Below are 7,441 nucleotides of genomic sequence, written 5' to 3' on the forward strand. Positions count from 1 at the left end.
AGTGTCCGGATCTGCCCTGCCGGGAACCGTCGCAGGCCGGCGGCCTTCACAGGCATGAGAAACCTGGGGACTGATGTCAGGGCACTACTTTTTTTTTTTTTTCCCCCTTACCAGTATTTATGTAATAATTTCCATAATAATCCTCACACATCTATGAGTAGCGGCATGATTCTCCCCACATCCACATGTGTCTGTCTCGTCTTCTTTAAAATCAAGGAGTCTCCCACCTTCCTGTCCTGCCTCCTTACAAACACTTAGAAAACAAATACTTATTAAAAAATCCTCCAGTATGTTGTTATTGGACTCTCATTATTTGCAAATTAATCTTGTGGTTTTGAGGCCCCCATTTGCCACTGTGTGGTTTGCATTGACAATTTTTTTTTTTTTTTTTTTGTACTTTGGAGATGATGTGCAAATGATTCTCCAACACTCTCAGAGTGGTTTTCTAGTAACCGGTTTCTTCTGCACAGAGTCAGTGGGTTGCTCTTTCCAGATGGGTGCTTGGAATTTGCTTCAGTGCAACCTCCAGTGGGGTTTAGAATAGATACAGATAGATCAGAGGTAAACCCCACAGGAAAATCCAACCCAGTCTGAACTTCTGATTTCTGCTATCCTTACTCCTCGGATTTCTGATATCCTTACTCCCCAGAACAGTCCTGTGATGACAGTGGCAATCATGGTGCAGAAAGGAGACCCAGAAGAGCAGTCATTTGGGAAGCCTGCGGAAGCCACACTGGGATCCAGATTCGTGGTTGTGAATCGCTGGCTTGGAGATTAAAACCAAACAGCAGGACTGTGAGGAGCCTTCACTTACTGTGCAATCCCTGGCTACTTTGTAGAACGGTCACTGCGAGCAGGATTCTATGAGATAAGCAAATCAAGCACATGGGAAGTCTGCTGGAAAATGCATCAGCTTACTGCTGAGGTCTGTTACACGGCCGCATCCACCTAAGCGGGAGCACAGTCGGCATGCTGAAGAAAGGAGACAGCAGTTAGCCTTAACTCTTTCTAGAAGGAGGCATCTCACTCTGGACTCAAACTGCGAGCACCCTTTTAATGTCACAGGTTTTTCATCCCCATGAACCTTTTATGTTATGCACGTTACAAACCGGTTACACTTCCCATTGCAACCTAAACTGGAAGCCAGACCAAATGATTTCTTACTGGCCTCGTCTGAAACATCTGAATAGGCTCTTACCACTGAAAATCAAATGTCTGGCCCAGCTTGAAAACTGCCCCACTCCTCTGTTTTATAGCGGCTCTCATGCAACAAGTAGATTTTGACCTACAAAACAGGAATTATAACTAAATCCAGATTTTTATTCTGATCTCTTACTGTTAAGTGAGCTATGACTTGTATTCAGCACTGAAATCTGATGCAGCTTAATGAAGAGGAATCATATATTCTGGTGATCTTCCTCAATTCCAAGGTTGCCCATGTGACTCCGTTGAAGACCAGAGCAATGCAGAAATCTCGGTGCAGCCACTTTTTTTCTGCCCATCATAAGGTTCAGATCTGTTCTATGGTGAAAGGAGACAAAACACTTGCTTTTCCTCCCATAGACAAGGATACTCTCCCTTAGCTCTTAGCAGGATGCCTGTGCAAAACATTACCACCCAACACATCACCAGACTTAGCTTTTCATTCTTGTCTCCAGAGACCCCAACACTTCACTTCCTCCTCAAGTCTTTTTGTCCAGAGGGATCTCTACCACATAGCTGCAAGTTTTCCCCAGCATAGGCTAGACTTTGCAAGTTTCTGAGCAGAGGTAAAATGTCAGATTTCACTAGAAAGAGCTATGGTAACGGGATGTGTATGTACGGGGTGTGTAACCTTACCCTACCTCCCATGTATGAGATAAGAGAGTCTGAAAGCCCTGATTGTCCGTTAGTGGGAGGACTGTTGTAACACAGCTCTGTACGAGACAGCTGTAGGCAAAACTGTTGCAAAAACATCTTCAAGGGCCTCTTGGATCTTTGCAGGATGCCAGCAGAGGAGTTAAAACTGACGATCACCTCAGACTTGATAGGGTGAGACCAAAACCTGGTGGGAAGGGAGATTGTTATCCCCTTCCCGCAGGAGAGGCAGATGGAATGGGGGTACCAGGGAGCAGCTGTCACGCCATGGAAGGGATGGGCCACCACAGAGGTCCTGCTGGGGCTGCTACCCACCCATGTGCTCATCAAGGACTTCCTCACCAGTGCCAGAGGGGAGCATCCAGCCTCGCTGGGAGATGGACAGTGGGACAGTGGCTTCCAGAGCTGCAGAGCTTCCATGTGGTGCTGGTGGCCCACCGAGGAGACAGAGACAGCTCTTTGTAGTTGAGATGGGCCTCAAGGCTTCTGAGAGTGCCAGTCCACTGCAGCTTAAAGTTCGCTGTTGTCCTGGTTCAGCCAGGATAGAGTAAATTTTTCCCCAGCAGAGAGAGCGGGGAAGGGATCTCCAGCCGGGTTATTCATACCATGCTGACGTCAGGTCCAGGGGCGGAACCTCTTCCTTGCTCCTTGGGGGGTTCGGGAGGGAATTTTGCTTTCCGTAGACCAGCTAGCGGTATTTCTCTGTATATCGTTTGTCTTGTTCACTGTTATTGCTGTTTATTGTTGTGACCATTGATACTGTTGTTATTCAGATTGTTCTATCACTCTGTTGTATTAAATTTCTTGTTATTTTAGCCGGGGTCTGTGTCTAATTTCCAGCCCGACCGGCGCGGGTGGGGGAGCGGCAACGGCCACGTGCTCTCTCATCCCAGAAAGAATTAAAACTTGCACAGCTGTCATCCCACCTTGCCTCCTGCACTTGCCCTGGTGCTGGTGTGATCACACGCTGGCCCAGCTAGCAAGCGGCTCCAGCCAAAGGCAAATCCCCTCTTTGGATGGATTAGCTTTAAATCGCATAAACCTGACCCAAAAGGAAGAGCGTGGCTGTGTTTCCAAAGATGGGGAGTCTCTGACAGCTCTTGTTTAGATTATTTTAACCTATAGAACTGTGCAAAACCTCCTTTCTAGTTGCCATTGCCACCAGCTAGGAATAAAGGGCCTACTGAAAACCTTAAAGATTTCATAAAAGTTTTCAGTAACAGTGCCTATAATCTACCAGGGGAAAAAAGCATACTGAAAAGAAAGACAGGTAGAAATTTAAACCAGAACAAACTGTGTGTCAACCTTTAATTGTGAGAGCAGATAACAACTGCAGCAAACTACCATGGGGAAACACTGGATTATCCATCTCTTGAGCAATCTGAAGAAAGTCTGCAGGCAAATTCAAGTTATTGAAGGTGCTGTGAGTTTTGTGATGAGATTATATTATCCAGGGATTATATGAGTACTAAGAGATCGTTAATCATCTCCATTAGCCTTCAAATCTGTGAATTTGCAAACTACCATCTGCAACTAAAACCAATGGCAGAAGCGAGAGGCAGGGCTCACAGATGCAGACTCCCAGGGGGTTGGCCCAGTTGTGATGTGACCACTACACTCCTCCACACTGGTTGCTAGAGCTGTGGATGACAAGGGGATGTGAAAAAGATGCGATTTCAAAGAGAAAACCTGTGGTGGGGGAAAGTACAAACTGCGTGGAGCATAGTCTATGGGCAGCTCAGCACCCAAGAGCTTCGCATAACTGAGGCGGCACTCCCGAAACCTCACTGATTCTCTGTAATCGCCTTTGCTGTGTTTGCCACCTGCAGCCTGATGTGACATGTCCTGAGTTTGTTCACAACTCCCAAATCAGAATAAATTGTTTTTTCAGTCTGATTTGCAAACCCTCTTTCTGCCCCCACCTCCGCCTCCTCCTTCAGCTTTTGTCTTCCTTTCCTGCACCACTGAAATTTTTGACCGTTTGTTCTCCCCCTGGGTTCCAGGAAACCGTGTGACTAATTAAGCACTTGGGGCAAGCTCAGGTGCAAGGAAAAAACAAGTCAGATGACGGGCTGCTGCCCACTCGCTCCAGCGAGTGCATTCCATCTCAGCATGGGTCTGCCCTACTACTTCGTAAGGGAAAAGAAAATGCTGGGCTTCCCTGGGCTACCCACTCCGGAGCCTCACAGCACAACTGGATCAGCAAAAATGAGTCTCCCGCTGTGGATGCAAAAGTGCTGGAGGCCTGGACAGAGGCGTAACCTCCTCTTCCCTACTGGAAGAATTTGGCCTGCATACTTTGTCACACATTCGAGTGGCTCCATTCCATCAGGTTTCAAGCAGTTTTGGGCGTGTACATCAGAGGCTTTCTGAGAAGGAGTCTGCAGTCCACAGCCCGAGTTGCCAGAGGTGGCACGCAACAAGGCAGTAGAAGGGCTAAAGGGTGGGGACATCTTCAAAAAGACAGTGACTCTGTGTTTCTGTGTCCTCCTCGCGTCTAAACACAGCAGGAGCGTGGAGCTCATACTTTGCACAGATCCTGCTGGTGAAGGGGCCTGCTGGCATTTCTCGGAGAAGGGGTGTCTTTTGGCTTTTGCTGAGATCAGAACTTGGTGGGAGCTGCTACAGTAGCATCTCATCCCTTGGAGCAGGAACTTCCCAGCTGTTGCTGTGCTTCTTAACAGCAAATTTAACCTCAGATTTTTGAAAGACTGCTGTTCCCTGCACGAGTACACTCTGCACATCTATACTGGACTTCATGTCTCTACTTTTATCCATGTATTGGGGGGAAGGATTGCTGCATCTCCCTGCAGGAAACCTCAAATGCTTGTAAAGGCAGCCAGTGACAGAAAAAGGGCCTCACTCCTGAAACTCTGGGGGAGGATTTCACCATAGCCCCACGTGGGTGGGATGCTCCTACCTGTCACCACGCTCTCAGCATCTCCAGACATGCAGTTACACCACATGTCAGACAAAAAAGAAGAGCTTCCCAACTGCAGATTTGATGCTCAATTATAGAATGGAGCATGACAGCTACTACTACCGTGTATTAATAACTCCGCTCCCCCTTATGGCTTTAGCAGCTGTAGCAACCAAGATTTATAATGACATATTATGTTCAGCAATGCATCATGTAAGGAAACTAATCTGACAGTGCCAGGTCACTGAGCTGACTTACAAGTTTTTAAGTGCATTTCTTCTGCCAATTTTGCTGCCCTGTTTACTGAATTGAAATGATCAAGGTGCACTCTGTTCATAAAACTCTGTACTTGCCTCTGTTTTGGCAGCTCCCAGACTCTTTTTCCCCCTGTCTCACTGCCATCCCAGGAGCCATTTGGTCCTTCTTCCTTCCCCATCCTCTCTTTGAAAATCCTTTGAAACGGGTCTTGTGGTGTGTATCCCGATATGGGGTACACTGCAGGACAAGCGGGGGGGGACTGCAGCTGGGAGGAGGCTCAGGGGACACAGGCAGAGATGAGGGATGGAGTGGCTGTGGGAGAAGGCTTGTCCAAGTACAGAGGGGGACTGCAGCTACTGCCACTCACTGCCTCTTGGCAGGTATTTGTCTGTATCCCAGTCACTCTCAGGAAAAAGGACAGCTTGCCAGCATTGGGATCTTCCATTACTTCTCTCTAGGCTCGGCATTGCAGTTGGCAGTGGCAAAGTCAGTCCTAAATAAACGTTAAATGTTAAGACTGTACCACGGAGTGGGGTCTGGATCTGCGTCAGAGCCACAGCACCCAAGCAGTAACCTATGCTTCTTAATCTCTTTTCTCGCTGGTGGGCTGTGTGCTTCCATGGGTGGGCTGTGTGCTTCCACGGTTTCCATCCTCATGGCACAATAACGCCCTGTGCAGACATGAGCTGATGGATAGTGGGAGGCCGGCTCTCGTTAGGGGGAAATGGGCTTGCTCTCCTAGGCGTTCATTACTCAGAGATGCATTCCTTGGTATTCCTGCAACTTTCCCAGAAGGCTTTAAATGGCGTTTAAAAATCCCATCCCACGAACCCCTTCTGTGGGACCACTGAAAAGCGATTAAAAAGAACAAGTGTAATTGTCAGGAGGTCTAAATTCACTGCATTCCCACTGACAAACACTCAAGGTCTACAAACCAGAGGAGGCAGAAAACACCCCAGGTATCCTTTTGAGACAGAGTTAACTCTCTTTTTCCAAACATTTTTGTGAAACAAGAAACCATGAACCTTTTATTAAGACTTTAACATCTGTAATAGCAGTATGCGCTGCAGTTTATCTTTGCCTTTGTTGGTATCTAATGAATATTACAAACAGAAAATATTTCTCAACATGTAATTTAATTGCTCTTTGCCTGGGGGGCAACAAAAAATATACTGTCCAAAATAATCAGTTATTGTCATAAGACAATAGTATTTGAGGAGGAAATATTGCTGAAGAAATATTCTTAAGAGATGAGACCATTCACTATTTTAACCTCCAAGGAGACATTTCCTTACTGGTGGTTATGCCTCTGTCATCTCTGCTACTACTTCTTTTTGAGTTCCCTGTTAGCTTTCTTGTTTTAGAAACGCAGGAAAAAAATGTTGAGAGAGATCTGGAGCCTCATGTCCAACTCTGTACCACAACCATATTACATATTTTCTTTCCTAGCCTTGTCTTAAAATGATTTAGGTTTTTTTTAACTCCCCTCCCTCCCTCCCTCCCTCCCTCGATGCTCTGAAGTCATGGTTATCTCATGGGGCAAAAAGATGGTCATTTGCCTTGAATCTGATTCTTGTGTCAATGTTATCCTTTAAATAGCTCTTTTTTGTTGTTTCCTGTTATTTATCCCTATAGTGAGCTATCATAGAAAAATAAATAAATAAATAAACCAACCTACCCCATATTCCTGCTCAGTTTCAGCTTTGTTGGTGAAACAAGGCAAAGTCTGTTTGTGTTTGCTTGGCAAAGAGCAGCTTTTCAGTTTCCTCTTAAAAGGTCAGCTCTTTCTCCCCCTGTGTGTGTGCAGGTTATAATTTATCTTTCTTGACTGTGTATGGCCAAACAGTGTAACAGATGTGCTGGGTTTTTTTTCCCTAATGCTTTGTAAATACTTTTTTAGCTCTACTAGAAATATGTCAGCTGGCCTGTCCTAGGATAACTTTTGCTTTTTTTCCTGTGTACTGAGTTTGATTATCCCACAGAAGGCAAATATCCCAGGTCCTTTCTGTCCTCTTTTGCTGAAACGTTGAGGGTTTACAGCAGAAACTGTAGCTTTTATCCCCGCAGCGCATGTGTTTGCACCGTGTACTATTAAAGGCCAGCCGATTTTTATTAGTCTGGATCTCCAAGGAATTCATTGCTTCCTGATAGCTCGTCCTCCCCCAGGTCTCCAGTGCCTCCCACAGCTGGGATTTTCAGCCTCGCACTCTCTCTTTTGCCATGTCCTTGAGAACGCATCCTTGAAGTTTTTGTCTTAACTCCTAGTTCGGCTGTTTCTGATGTGGCACCGGAGGAAGCTCTACAGCAGAGCCTGGAAGTGTTGGCTCAGTGCGGACGGAGGGGGTGGGAGTAGCCCCGCCGCGGCGGCCGTTACTAGGGCGACCGTCCCCGGCGCCGCCGCCCCGC

This window comes from Athene cunicularia, assembly GCF_003259725.1.
Source record: "Athene cunicularia isolate RWA chromosome 1 unlocalized genomic scaffold, athCun1 chr1_part1, whole genome shotgun sequence".
Lineage (NCBI taxonomy): Eukaryota > Metazoa > Chordata > Aves > Strigiformes > Strigidae > Athene > Athene cunicularia.